The sequence below is a fragment of the Panthera pardus genome, unplaced genomic scaffold, assembly GCF_024362965.1.
Source record: "Panthera pardus isolate Hobbes unplaced genomic scaffold, ASM2436296v1 HiC_scaffold_16, whole genome shotgun sequence".
Taxonomy (NCBI): Eukaryota; Metazoa; Chordata; class Mammalia; order Carnivora; family Felidae; genus Panthera; species Panthera pardus.
The window spans coordinates 135885619-135901271 of NW_026526721.1; the positions used below are offsets into that span (position 1 = coordinate 135885619).

Here is a 15653-nt window from a genome sequence, read left to right on the forward strand (position 1 = left end):
CATTGGGACAATAAAAGAATAAGTAAATGAAACCTAAGCAATTGTTTTCAATTTAGATATTCAACTCATCATAAAGAATTTTTTTTTTTTTTTTTTTTTTTTTTTTTTTTTTTTTTTTTTTTTAGATAACATTTACCTACTTCCCTTGTCTAATCCTCACCTCACGCCTTTCTGGCTTGAGTGGAAGAGATGAGAATATCTGTCTTTAGCCAACAACTTGGTCTCCAGGTGTTATGAGCCACATCACCTCCACTAGTGCTTAGTTTTCTACTCTGGGCAGTGTGGCTTACAGGTACAGAAGCATCAAGAAGAAAGGTCAACCCAGACATGTTTTGCCGGCTTTGGCGGTAGGTGGCTGCACTGCAACTTGGGGCCAGGGGCCTGCCTCTTGTGCCAACGTCCACGGTGCCATGAATCACTCTGCTCTGTGGGTGCGGGTTGGCGGCGTCAGTCTTGGCAGTTGGCTCCGGCAGTGGCCACGGCTCTGGCAGCTGGGGCGAGGACCTGGCCACATCAGCACTGGTACAGACGCAGAGCAAGTGCTACTCCGCACGCACACTGCCACAGGTCTGCCCTAGTGGTCCCGTGTTGTCCTAACCACCGAGGTCCTGCTGGGCGTGGTCTACACCCCCCCTCCCCCGCCCCTACTACCGCACGCTTACTGGCACTACGTCCTGGCCAAGGTGGAAAATTTGCAGCCAGAGATAAAAAGCATTGCAAGGCATCTTAACCAAGAAGATGCAGTTAGTGCAGATCAGTTGAGGTGGTCCAAAAGAGTTGCCAGGCCAACTTACCTAAAGAATACGGGGAGGCTTGTTTCAGAGCTGTATGTTCGGGATAACTGCCACCCTCTCAAAGCCACTGTGTTGGTCTGGATTCGGTTTCCAATGTGGATCTTCATGTCGTTGCTCTTTGGAATTTTAGCACAGGGGCAACACATTCAGATGTAGGTTTTTCTATTCAGGAACAGTTACCTACTAGTGGGGTCCTGTGGTTTCCTGACCTCACTGCACTGGATTCCTCTTGGATTCTGCTTATCTCTGTTGGTGTCATCAGTTTATTAATAATGGAGATTTTTGCTCTGCAAAAAATTGGAATGACTCATTTTCAGATGTATATTACGTGCTTTGTTCGTGTGGTATCAGTGTTGATGATTCTGATTGCTGCAACAGTACCTTCATCAATTGTCCTCTACTGCTTATGTTCCAGATTCATGCGCCTTTCACAGAATTTGTTGTTGCATTCTCCTAGGTTTTTGCCAACTTTGCCAAATACCGTTGACTAAGTCAGATTCAGACACGCCTTGTAAGGACCTCTTTGCCGCCTTTTATGCTAAGTTTATTTCAAGAGAATGACATGCTTTCCAGGAATTTTGGAACAATTCCAAGTGTCACTATCTAATATATTTAGGTTTAGAAATTCAGATGTGATTTAATTTGTCTTTATTTAAAATCATGAATTGTGGGGGCGCCTGGGTGGCTCAGTCGGTTAAGAATCTGACTTCGGCTCCGGTCACGATCTCGCGGTCCCTGAGTTCGAGCCCTGCGTCGGGCTCTGTGCTGACCGCTCAGAGCCTGGAGCCTCTTTCAGATTCTGTGTCTCCCTCTCTCTCTGACCCTCCCCGTTCATGCTCTGTCTCTCTCTGTCTCAAAAATAAATAAACGTTAAAAAACAAAAAATAAAAATAAAAAAAATAAAATCATGAATTGTGTGAAGTACTGTGGGTTAAATTATAATCCAAATATATTTGACAAATCTTTTAAGTGCTAGAAATGTATGTTTAATTGCATCCTAAAAATACAAAAGTGAATCAAAGTGTCCAGTTCTGTTTATAAAATTATAATTTCCTAGAGGTGCCAGAACTTTGGAAAACAGGGTTAGATGCTGAATGATGCCAGATTATACTGACCAATCTCATACTTTGAAGTTTTATCAAGTAAGAGAATACAGTGAGGTGATTCTTAAAATTTTTGAGGTGTGGAGGATCATAGACCCATTTGTACATCTATTAAAGCTCTAGTTTTCTTTTCAGAAAAATCCTAGGACTCACAACATGGGGGCCTTTTCTGATGACTCCCTTCATCCACCCTACGGCTTTCTGGTAATTCCTGGTTGAGAATTGTTATTCTAATAGAACACGTATTCTAATGGATTATGAGTTAATATGTGACTTGAGATAAGAATGGACTAGGGGCGCCTGGGTGGCTCAGTCGCAAGCGTCCAACTTCGGCTCAGGTCGCGATCTCGTGGTCTGTGAGTTTGAGCCCCGCGTCGGGCTCTGGGCTGATGGCTCGGAGCGTGGAGCCTGCTGCCCATTCTGTGTCTCCCTCTCTCTCTGCCCCGCTCCCGTTCATGCTCTGTCTCTCTCTGTCTCAAAAATAAATAAACGTTAAAAAAAAAAATTAAAAAAAAGAATGGACTGGAGATACATGCAGTAGAGTAGTCCATGGAAGAAAGTACCTAATATGGTAGGGGATGTTGCCTTTCAACCCTCCTCTGAAAGAATACAAAATGGGTACATTCTAGGCTGAAGAAGTCTAGAATAGAATACAGCACTAAGTACTGCTACAGCCCAAAGTGGAAAATCTTAAGCGTTGTTTGTTTAGTCAAAGGAAGAAAACTGGAAGGGCAACTAATTGCCTCTTACAGAGGTGATTTTATAAACTTCTTTACTTGGAAGGATTAAGTACCCAAAGGGTTTAAACTATGGTAGATGTTTAATATAGGAAACAATAACAGGTAATATAAGTTGTGGATCCAGTTGTTTGCTTGTTTGAATTGAAAAGATGATAAAACTAATTGCGGTTGGGATATTTATGAATACGTTTGACAGTCATTGGAGAAGATTAAAGAGAAGAAAAAAGGGTTAGAGATTTTTAAAATTTTCTTATTGCTTGAGGCCAGAGGGTATGAATTGGAAAGTGAGAGCAGGGCTGCTTCATGAACACGCGACCTATGCTCAGAAAGGCCTTGCACTCGGTATAATGCTCTGCTTTTGCCATCTTGAAGTGCTTAATAATTTGTTTTTGCACTTGTGACTTGTAAGTGAAGTCTGATGAGACAATGGAACAGGCACGTGAACAAATGAGATAACGCGCACTTTGTGTGTCCATTTGTGTCTCTTGCTGCCCCAATTGCTATATCGTCATCAGGATGCCCACTAAATGGCTTCTGTGACACACTTTATACTTGGGGCTCCATGCTCAGTAGGCCTTCATCCTGGTATAGTGCTCTGCTGTCATCTTGAAATTCTTAACAATTAAAAAACATTTTTAATTCTAGTATAGTTAACATACGGTGTTATATTAGTTTTGGGTATAAGTATGGCAATTGAACAATTCTATATATTACTTAGGGCTCATCATAATAAGCATACTTTTTTTTTTTAATTTTTTTTTTTGAGAAAGAGTGAGTGCGTGTGCATATGCCAGCTTTGGAGGTGGGGAGGGCAGAGAGAGCAGGGGACAGAGGATCTGAAGTGGGCTGTGTGCTGACAGCCTAGAGAGCCCAATGGGGACTCAGACTCCCAAACCGCAAGATCATGACCTGAGCAGAAGTCAGACTTTTAACCGACTGAGCCACCCAGGAGCTGGGTAAATGTACTCTTAATCCCCTTCACTCATTTCACCCATATCCCCACCCACCTCCCCTCTGGCAACCATCAGTTCGCTCTCTATAGTGTAGAGTCTGTTTCTTGGTTTCTCTTTTTCTTTGTTTTGTTTGTTTGTTTTGTTTCTTAAATTCCACATAGGAGTGAAATCATATGGTATTTGTCTTTCTCTGACTGGCTTATTTCACTTAGCATTACACTCTCTAGATCCTCCCATGTTGATGCAGATGGCAAGATTTCATTCCTTGCTCATGGCTGAGTAATATTACACACACACACACACATACACACACACACATACGTCTTCTTTATCCATTCATCTATAGATGGACACTTGGATTGCTTCCATAATTTGGCTGTTGTAAATAATGCTGCAATAATCATGGGGATGCATATATCTTTTCAAATAAGTGTTTTTGTATTCTTGGGGACTTACTGGATCATATGGTAGTTCTATTTTTAATTTTTTGAGGAATCTCTATACTGTTTTCCACAGTGGCTACGCCAGTTTGCCTTCCCACTAACAGTGCACAGGGGTTCCATTTTCTCCACATCCTTTTTCTTTTTTTTAATGCTTTTATTTATTTTTGAGAGAGACAGAGACAGAGACAGAGAACAAGTGGGGGAGGAGCAGAGAGACAGGGAGACACAGAATTTGAAGCAGGCTCCAGGCTCTGAGCTGTCAGCACAGAGCCTGACGTTGGGCTGGAACCCATGAATCGTAAGATCATGGCCCGAACCGAAGTCAGATGCTTAACCAACTGAGCCACCCAGGTGCCCCTCTCCACATCCTTGCCAAGACTTGTTGTTTCTTGAGTTTTAGACATTAGCTCTCTGACAGGTATAAGGTGATATCTCATTGTGGTTTTGATTTTTACTTCCCTGATAATGAATGATGTTGAACATTTTTTTATTGTGTTTGTTGACCATCTGTGTGTCTTTGGAGAAATGTCTATTCATGCCTTCTGCCCATGGTTTAATTGTGTTATTATTCTTATTCTTATTTTGGTATTGAATTGTATAAGTTCTTTATATATTTTGGATAGTAACCCTTTATCTGATATGCCATTTGTAAATATCTTGTCCCATTCAGTAAGCTGTCTTTTAGTTTTGTTGACTGTTTCCTTCACTGTGCAGAAGCTTTGTATTTTGATGTAGTCCCAATAGTATATTTTTGCTTTTCTTTTCCTTGCCTCCGGAGACCTATCCAAATTTTTAAAAAATGATTCCAAGGGAATTTCAGGGAGCTTGGGGTTTGGGTGGGGAGATGATTTAGGTTGGAGCCATGGGGGAGGGAAAGAAGGAGTGGGGACTTTTTTTTTTTAAATTTTATTTGTTTTGAGAGAGAGAGAGAGCGTGGGTGAGGGGCATAGAGAGAGAATCCCAAGCAGGCTGCGTACTATCAGTGCAGAGCCCAATGAGGGGTTGAACGCACTAACTGTGAGATCATGACCTGAGCTGAAATCAAGAGTTGGACACTCAACCAACTAAGCCATACAGGCACCCCTGTTGCTACGGCTCCTGTCAGAGAAATTATTGCCTATGTTCTCTTGTAGGATTTTTATGGTTTCAGGTCTCATGTTTAGGTCCTTAATCAATTTTATTTTATTTATTTTAAAAAATTAAAAAATAATAATAATAAATAAAAAAAATTTTTTTTGAAGTTTTATCTATTTTTGAGAGAGAGTGTGAGTTGGGGAGAGACAGAGAGAGAGGGAGACACAGAATCCGAAGCAGGCTCCAGGCTCTGACCTGTCAGCACAGAGCCCAATGTGGGGCTCGAACTCACAGACTGTGAGATCATGACCTGAGCCGAAGTCAGACGCTTAACCAACTGAGCCACCCAGGTGCCCCTAGATCCTTAATCAATTTTAGCTTATATTTGTGTATGGTGTAAGAAAGTGGTCCAGTTTTCATTCTTTTGAATATAGCTGTCCACTTTTCCTAACATCATTTGTTGAAGAGACTTTTTTTTTTCCCGTTGCATATTCTTGACTCCTTTGTCAAAGATTAATTAACCATATTATAGTGGGGTTATTTCTTGGCTATTTCTTTGTTTGAAATTCTTAACGATTTTATCTTTGAACTTCTATATTCACTTTGGGTCTCACTGAACTTTCATGCTTCTTAGCCGAAAGAGACTTTTAAAAACGTAATCTGAGATTGCTTCTTATCAGTTTTAAGAATAACTAAAGTTAATTATATGGAGCCAATGAAGCCCCTTGGATATTAGCAAATCTTTAACTGAAATATCATATTTTAAAACATGCATAAAATCACTGTTCTTGCTGCACTTGTGTAAATAACCAGGCCAAATTTAATGAGACTAGACCTTTTTCACAAACAAATCAGTGTTACCAAAATTGTCTTTGGTAAAAATAGAGTGGCTACAGACAGAAAAATTGTGTTTTGATAGAGAACTGTAGTATGCCCATTACAGATCTAGTCCTGTTCATTGTCTTCTGAGGTTTTGTTATTAACCTGTAAGCTGTATTGAACACAGAATGACAATGGTGTCTATGAAACATGACTGAAGAACATTACTACTTTCTAACAACTTACACTAAAAATGATGATATAGAAGGAAAAAGATAGGACAAGCCAAAATTCTTTTTCTTTTCAGTCCATCTCATTAGTGGAAGGTAGAAAATGTTGGTAGAATGTGCACATTTAAAGAACTAAAAACAGTTCAGTGAGTCTTGTGCAGCTTTTCTACTGTTCTGGTAAGAATGAAATACATATGCATGCAAGAGCTCTGAGATATGAATGATGTGATTTTGGTGATTGTGCACATTCAAGTTAAATGTTTGCATCTAAAACTAGCATTGTATGATATAAAGATGAATGGTACAATTCATGCTAATGTTTGAAATTTAAAATTTGCTTTTACTGAGAATGACTTTAAATGTCAGATGAATAAAACACAATGATGAATTGAGAGAGATATGGAAGAAAGGGAAAAACTTTATATTTTTGTATCTTTCCTGGCACATTTGTCTTGCATTTTGAAGAAGGGCCTCACACATTTTCATTTTGCATTGGCCCACACAAATTATGTAGCTGGCCTTCAGCAAGGTCTTGAAGGTTCTGACTTTGGAAGGTACCTTGTCCCTTCTCATTTTGAGAATGATCAAACTTTAGATTGAGTCTGTTTTATAGGGCCTTGAAGAATAGAAATGGCTGAGCTTGGGGTGTCTGATCCACCAAAAAGACAAAATATCACCAGAGTAGAAGTATAGATAACTTTTGTACATTTCAGAGTGGCTTAGTTCTTCTTTTTCTAGGTCCTTGGTGTGTAAAGTTAATTATTTAAGATCTTTCTTCTTTTCATGATGAATCAAACTAGCTCACTATGACTCCACAATGTGTAAAGTTAATTCTTTAAGATCTTTCTTCTTTTCTTCCCCTTTTACAATTTTTTTTAAGTTTTATTTATTTATTTTTGAGAGAGGGAGAGCATGAGCAGGGTAGAGGTAGAAAGGGAGGTAGAGAGAGGATCCCAAGCACGCTCCATCCTGTCAGCATGGAGCCTGATGTGGCTCAAACCCACAAAGCATAAGATCATGCCCCGGGCTGAAATCAAGAGTTGGTCACTTAACCGACTGAGCAACTCAGGCGCTCCTTCCCTTTTTAAAATGCAGACATTTATTGCCACAAACTTTCCTCTTAGCACTGCTTTTGTTGAGTCCCATAAATTTTGGTATGTTGTATTTCCATTATTGTGTGTTTCAAGATGTTTTTTGATCTCCTTTTTTTAAAATTTTTTTTTTCTATTTTTAAGTAATCTTTACACCCAACATGGGACTCTGATTTACAATACCAATATCAAAGGTCACATGCTCTACCAACTGAGCCAGCCAGGTGCCCTGATTTCCCTTTTGAGTTCATTTTTGACCCATTGGTTGTTTAGGGGTGCGTTGTTTAATTTTTACATATTTGTGAATTTTCCAGTTTTCCTCCTATTAGTGATTTCTAGTTTCATACCATTGTGGTTGGAGAAGATACAGGGTATGACTTCAGTCTTTGTAAATTTGCTAAGACTTGATATGTGATCTAAGAAATGATCTATTCTGGAGAATGTTCCATATGTGCTTGAGAAGAATGAGTGTTATGCTATTGGATAGAATGTTCTGTATACGTCTATTAGGTCCATCTGGTCTAAAGTGTGGTTGAAGTCCCATGTTTCCTTGATTTTTCTATCTGGATTATTATCTTTTGTTGAAAGTGTGGCATTAAATTCCCCTCCTATTTTTTGTATTGTTGCCTATTGTTCCCTTTAATGTATTAGTATTTGCTGAATATATTTAGGTATTCCAATATTGGATATGTGTATATTTACAAGTATTATGTCCTCTTAATGAATTGACATCTTTCCATTATATAATGACCTTTTTATCTCTTGTTATAGTTTTTGCTTACAGTCTATTTTGTCTGAATTAAGTATAGCTACTTCATTTGGTTTCTGTTTGGAAAATATTTTTCTATCCCTCTACTTTGTCACATATGCAAATTCCACCTTCTTAAAATATGTTTAATGGGATAATGATTGGTTAGAATTATCTAGAGCTTCTTGATTTTTGTTTTCATTAATGTTGTTATACTTGTAAAAATCCATGGTAGGAGCACACTTAAAACAATTTGAGGGGTGCCTGGATGGTCATGATCTCACAGTTCATGAGTTCGAGCCCTGCATCAGGCTCTGCCTTAACAGCATGGAGCCTGTTTGGGATTCTCCCTCTCCCTGTCTCTCTCTGCTCCTCCCCCACTTTTTGTCTCTCTCTCTCTCTCTCTCTCTCTTTCTCTCTCTCTCACACACACACACACACAAAATAAATAAACATTAAAAAAAACCCAATTTGTGGGGCACCTGGGTTGCTCAGCCAGTTAAGTGTCTGACTTTGGCTAAGGTCATAATCTCATGGTTGGTGGGCTCAAGCCCGGTGTCGGGCTCTGTACTGACAGCTCAGAGCCTGGATCCTGCTTTGGATTCTGCCTCCCTCTCTCTCTGCCCCTCCCCTGTTCATGTTCTTTCTCTCTCTGTCTCAAACATTTTAAAAAATGCAATTTAAAAAACAAACAGGGGCACCTGGGTGGCTCAGTTGGTTAAGTGTCCGACTTTGGCTCAGGTCATGATCTCACTGCTTGTGAGTTCGAGTCCCGCATTGGGCTCTGTGCTGACAGCTCGGAGCCTGGAGCCTGCTTCAGATTCTGTTTCCATCTCTCTTCCCCTCCCCTGCTTGCATGTGTGTGCTCTCTCTCTCGCTCTCTCTCTCTCTCTCTCTCTCTGTCTCTAAAATATAAAAAACAAACAAAAAACCCAATTTGAGACATGTAGTAACTGTCATGATAGAAAGTGGTTATTTCCCTTATTTCTTTTTTGAAGTATGTTATTCCTTCAAATATTGGGAATTACTTACAGTCTGAGTATTTGTTTTCTTCCCAAATTGTTATGTTTGAAATCTTTATGCCCAATGGGATGTTAGGAGGTGGGGTCTTTGGGAGTACTTAGGGCAGGAAGGCAGAGCCCTCATGAATGGGATTAGTGCTCTTACAAAAGAGATCCCACAGAGCTTCCTAGCCCCTTCCACTCTGTGAGGACACAGGGAGAAGTCACCTGCTGTGAACCAAGGAACCCTCACTAAAAACTGAATCTGCCAGCACCATGATCCTGGACTTCTCAGCCTCAGGAGCTGTGGGAAGTAAACTTCTGTTGTTTATAAGCCATCAGGACAGTGATATTTTGTTAGAGCAGCCCAAACAGAATAACGGACTTATTAAGTGAAGTAATTTATAGCATATTGATGGTATTCTATAAATAAAAAGGTATTCATAGGGCTTAATTTAGTTGGGAGAACAAGGTATACACCTGTGTAAAGTTACATAACAATGATGTAATAATAATAATAGTTAAGGATGCTAATGATCTAAGATAGTAAGGGAATGAGTATTGCTAAATGGGAGTGAGAAAATGAATATTATTAACTGAAGGAATTGAAGCAATGGAGTGACTTTAAGATTTCATTCATTCACAGAACAAATGTATTTTTAAACACTCAGGCAGAGACTGCTCTTGCCTACCTGATATCCCTTCTTCTCTCTTAATAATAGAACCACTATATTATTGGAGTAGCAATGTGTACAGCTATAATGAACATTTCAAACCTCCCTTTTGCAGGAATATCTAATAAGTGTAGAAGTCCTGGGGCACCTCAGTGGCTCAGTCGGTTAAGTGTCTGACTTCAGCTCAGGTCATGATCTCACAGTTTGTGAGTTCGAGCCCTGCATCAGGCTCTGTCCTAACAGCTCAGAACCTGGAAACTGCTTCACATTCTTCAGATTCTGTGTCTTCCTCTCTCTCTGCCCCTGCCCTGCTTGTGCTTTTTCTATCTCACAAAAATAAATAAACATTAAAAAAAAAAAAAAAAAGAGTGGAAGTCCTTATATAGGGAACTAGGTAAGTTTCATGACATATTTTCTTAAGCTTCTAGCTTAAGAAGAGTCTAAACTAAAGCAAGTATAGCAAAAATGGTTTCATCTTTCATGTCACATTACGTCATCATAATTACTTATTTCAATGTCTCACCTAAAATGTATAAGCTGTATGATGACAGAGCTGTGTCTGTCTTGTTTTATATTGGATCCCAGAAGAGGCACAGAGTAAATAAATCTTTGCTTGCATGCATGAATAAATGAGGCAATGACTGTCAACTTTGTGTTAAGAAGGATTCTGAGTTAGCATTATACTCAGGTGAAATAATGTCCTTGTCAATTTGTTATTAATGTCATAGGTGTGTCATGGGGAGGGGATATGCACCTGCCAGACATGGGTCATTTTCATTAAAGCTTTATGTTATAAACACAAATCACTAATGTTATGCTATTTTTATGGCTAAGTTTGCTTTTGTGTTATGTGTTGATGTAGTGAACTAGTAAGCACCTATAGATCAGTAAAACAGTTGTGTTAAAGGGATAATAAGAATGTTGAAATTGAATTAAAATTAGTTTGTTTTGTTTGATCTCCTTCAAGTTATAGATTTTGGAGGGTATATGATTTACTGAAAGTCTCACAGTTTCTTGAAGTGGTTTCTTGTATTTCCCTCCAACAAGTGTTCATGCCTCACCTTATTAACAACCTCACCTAATTTAGCCACCCATTACAGAGATGCATGGCTCATTATTCTAGAGCAAAGGAGGGATAAAAAGAACAATCGCAGAGATTATTTCAGAACTGCATGCAAAGCCCTGAAACTGTGAAATTTCAGTTGCTACCTTCTTCCAGTGCCCTCTCACTCCAATTTTTAGGTGAAATTAAACAAAGATTAAAATTCTGCTACACTTTTCCTTCTCATTAAAAAAAAAAAAACAACTTTCTGAATCATACACACTGAACTCTATTCATTGTGACTAGAAGCATGTTTATTCAACATTCATTTCTCTTATACAAATATTCTCAAGTGTCTACCTTTGACACCCTATTTTGACACATTTCTGTTTATCCTTGGAAATCTTAATTCCATTTGATTATGTTATTTTATAATTTCTTTCATAAACAACTTTCTTCAGAAAACCCCCAAACAAACAGCATCTTTGTTGGGTGTACAAGGGCTGAAGGACTAGACTGGAAATGTGCATTGAGAGAAGGTAAGTTTTGCCTTAAGACGGTACTATGTATCAGAGTAAAAGGGGGCTGATATCTGAGAAAGAGGCCAATGGTAAAGGAGGTACGGTAACTAGAATGCAGTTTCTAGAATAGTCTAGAGATGTGCACATACTTGGAAAACTCCAAGCTAATTATTTCTTAGACTACCTACGGTAGTCCTGTTATATTAGCATGTGTAGTTCCATATGAAATGTATCAGCTTCTTGTGCAATGTGAAACAATGGGAAAAAATTCCAATTTACTATTATTCCAGCATTCTTATCCTTTAAATATTATTTTGCTCAAATAGAAAGGTAATGTTTATTAATAGCATCAGATTTTTTCATGATTTAGTATGGAGTTATAATAAAGAGAAAATATGGTTAGCTCTAGGCACCTGTAAATTTTTCTAGTAAATTACCTCAGCTGCAGAACATTAAATAGTGAATTATTCCATCTAACAGTGGTTGGCTAAGTTTGCCAGATTGGGAGAATGGAAATGTGCACTGAGGGAAGATAAATTTTACCTTACGTAAGAGACAGATTGGGATGGTCAGATACTGAAACTCTTTCACTGAGGAACTGGGTAAAAATACGGAGGTGTGGGCCTTATCCTGCCTCGACAAGCCTGGGCCTTTCCCAGCTGTATTTGTTCTCCAGGTGATTCTGATGTTCATCAGACTTTTATGTGCATATAAATCACCTGGAAATCTTGTTAAAATGCAGATTCTGATTCACTAGACCTGAGGCTGAGCCCGAGATTCTGTATTTCTAACAAGCTCCCAGGTGTTGCTGATGCTGCTGGTCTGTGGGGCACATTTGGAGTAGCAGAACTCTAAGACAGTGCTTCTCCAGCTTGGTGCACATTGTGATCACATGAGGACTTTTAAAGTTACTATCTAGTATCCATCCCCAGATTTCTTTTATTTTTTTTTAATTTTTTTTTTTTTTTAACGTTTATTTATTTTTGAGACAGAGAGAGACAGAGCATGAACGGGGGAGGGTCAGAGAGAGGGAGACACAGAATCTGAAATAGGCACCAGGCTCTGAGCTGTCAGCACAGAGCCCGACGCGGGGCTTGAACTCACAGACCGTGAGATCATGACGTGAGCCGAAGTTGGCCGCTTAACCGACTGAGCCACCCAGGCGCCCCAAGATTTCTTGATTTGGTAAGCAGATAGATGGAGTAACGCTCAGGCACTAGGGATTTTTAAACGCTTCCAGGTGATTCTAATATACAGTCAAATCTGAGAACCATTGTAGTGAATGCCCAATTCTAGAACAACCGGCCTCCTTTGGCCACCCACCCTCATGACCCCTTAGGTTCTAAACCTCATTCTGGAGAGTGACCTATGATTCCATCTCTACCTGGGAACAGATCTATTCCATTTGAAAGTAAGTAGAAGACACAGTGCTTCTACTGCTAAGAAACCTTACATGTCTTTCCTAGGAATAAAGGACATTCTCTTAACACAGTCTCAGTTCAACGATCGAAACTGGAACATTCTACATTGATAGAACACTATTTCCTAATCTTGGATCTGTATTCAAATTTCATCAATTGTTGCAATAATGTTTTTGTGTAGCTATATTTTTTCTCAGGTTCATGATCTAGAATTACTTTGTTAGTTTGCTCAAGATTCAGTTTGATTCTAACTCCTTTGCTACAATATGCTAGGGCAAGTTGGCCAGGTTCAATTCCCTTTAGTTAATTGTCTCTTGCCTTTTATAACAGAGCTTTTTCTGTGTTGGTATACCAGCTTGCCATCGAGGCCTTCACACATACAAAGGTCACAAATAAATTTGCTCTAACTTTCATTCCAGCCTACATTTACTCCCGTAATAAGTATCTTGGATTGCAGACACGACTCTTCATCCAGTGCCATGAAATAGATGGGCCTCACCTATTTGCTTCTCAAGTAGCCCATCTTACAAAAGGTAAAAAAGGTAAACTTCTGGACACCAAAAGCATGATCTACAAAAGGAAAAAATGATAAATTGTACCTTATGAAAATGAAAAATTTTTCTTGATGTGTGAAAGGCCCTGTTAAGAGGATAAAAAGACAAGTTACTGACTGGGAGAAAATGTTTGCAAACCACCTGTAGTAGGCTGAATAATGGGTACTTACACATATCAAGTCCAATCCCTGGAACTTGTAAATGTTATTTGGAAAAAGGGTTTTTTTTTTCCTTTAAAACTTTTATTAGTTAATATTTTCAAAATAGATGGGCTGTGACAAGGGGTCTTTGCAGATGTAGTTAAGCTAAAGATTTTGAGATAAGGATATTATTTTCAGTTACCCAGGTGGGCCCTAAATGCCATCACAAGAATCTTTGTAAGAGAAAGGCAGAGGGTGATTTGACAAATACATGGTGAAAGAAAGGTGATGTGAAGATGGAGGTAAAGGGTGGAGAGATGCAGCCACCAGGCAAACACACAGAGAAGGCAATGTGAAGACTGAGCAGAGACAGAGGTGACCGTAGTTTAGGAATGCTGACAGCTACTAGACGCTGGAAGAAGCAAAGAAGGCTTTTCTTCCAGAAGTAGTACAACCCTGCTGATACCCTGGTTTTGGACTTCTAGCCTCTAGAACTGGGGGAGAATACATTTCTGTTGTCTTAAGACACCCTCTGGGCAGTGATCTGTTACAGTAGCCATAGGAAAATAATACAACACCTATCCAACAAAGGACTACTATCTTGAATATATAAAGAACATCAAAACTCAACAGTGAAAAACAACCCAATTAGAAAATAAGCAAAAGACGTGCACAGACCTTTCACTGAAGATGATAAACAGATGGCAGTAAAGCACATGAAAAGATGTTTAACAGGATGAGTCATCAAGGAAACGCAAATTAAATCCACAATGAGATTTCAACTACACACCTATCAGAATGATTACAATAAAAAATAAAAAATAATGACAACACCAAATTCTGGTGAGGGTGTGGAGAAACTGGATCATTGATACATTGCTAGTGGGAATGTAAAATGATACATCCATTCTGGAAAAAAGTTAGGCAGGTTCTCAAAAAACTAATAATGTGATTATCCTATAATCCAGCTATTGCACTCTTGGGTGTTTTCCCCCCAAAGAAATGAAAACTAACGTTTACACAAAAAATTGTACATAAATATTCATAAGCATCTTTATTTTTAGCAGCCCAAGCCTGGAATCATTGCAGATGTCCTTCTTCAACAGATAATAAACAAATTGTGGTACATCCATACCAGTGTAACAAAAAAGAATGTTGATACATGCAACAACTTGGATGATGCTCCAAATAATTATGTCAAGGGGAAAAAGTCAAATCCAAAAGATTACGTATTGCATGATTCCATTTATGTAACAGTTTTGAAGTGACAAAATTTTAGAATTGTCCCTGAATAGAAATAGGGATGGGGAGGTTTAGGAAGAAGGTGCGTATGCTTATAAAAGTGCAACATGAAGGATACTTGAGATTTACCTTTTTTTCCCCTAACCTTTAAGAACTAAATAAGTGCTTTATTGAGTTATAAAGTTATCAAAAGTGTACAAATCAATTTTTTTAGTGTATTCACAAGTATTTGCAACCATTCTCACAATTTTAGAGTATTTTCATCATTCTAAAGAGAAACCCGGTAACTACTAGAAGTCATTCATTTTTCCCTAATCCCCTCCCTCAACCCCAGGCAATCTTTAATCTATTGTCTGTCTCCATATATTTGCCTATTTTGCATATTTCATATAAACAGAATCATATGTGGTCTTTTGTGACTATCTTCTCTCATTTAGCATAATGATTTCAAAGTTCACCTACGACATAGCACATACGCATTCTTTATTCCTTTATATTGCTGAATAATATGCTATTGTACAGATATGCCACATTTTATTTATCTGTTCATATGTTGGATTTAGGTCCTTCCTGCTTTTTGGCTATTATGAGTAATCCTACTATGGACATTTGTGTAAAATTTTGTGTGTGGGCATATATTTCTATTTCTCTCGGATATATACCGAAGAGTATAATTGCTGGGTCATATGGTAACTTCACATTTACCCATTTGAGGATCTGCTAGCCTGCTTTTCAAAGCAGCTGTACCATTTTACAATCCACTCGCAGAATATGAGGGTGGAGATTTATCTACATCCTCATCCACACTTGTTATTACCTTTCTCTTTGATTCCAGTCATCCTAGTGGGGGTGATGTGGTATCTCATTTGCTTTTGATTTGCATTTCTCTGATATGCTAATGATACCGAGCATTTTTTCATGTGTTTATTGGCCACTTGTATATCTTCTTTGGAGAAATGTCCATTGAGATAATTTGTTCATTATACAGATTCGGCTATTTGTTTCTATTTTTGACTTGTGAGTGTTCTTTAAGTTCTCTATAAATTTTAGATACAAATCTTGT

At 38.6% G+C, this 15653-nt stretch overlaps 1 pseudogene; it reads left to right on the forward strand.

The window, feature by feature from the left end:
* Window positions 1–432: 432 nt before the first annotated feature.
* Window positions 433–1617, forward strand: LOC109257863 (cytochrome c oxidase assembly protein COX18, mitochondrial-like; annotated as a pseudogene).
* The last annotated feature ends 14036 nt before the right edge of the window (window positions 1618–15653 follow it).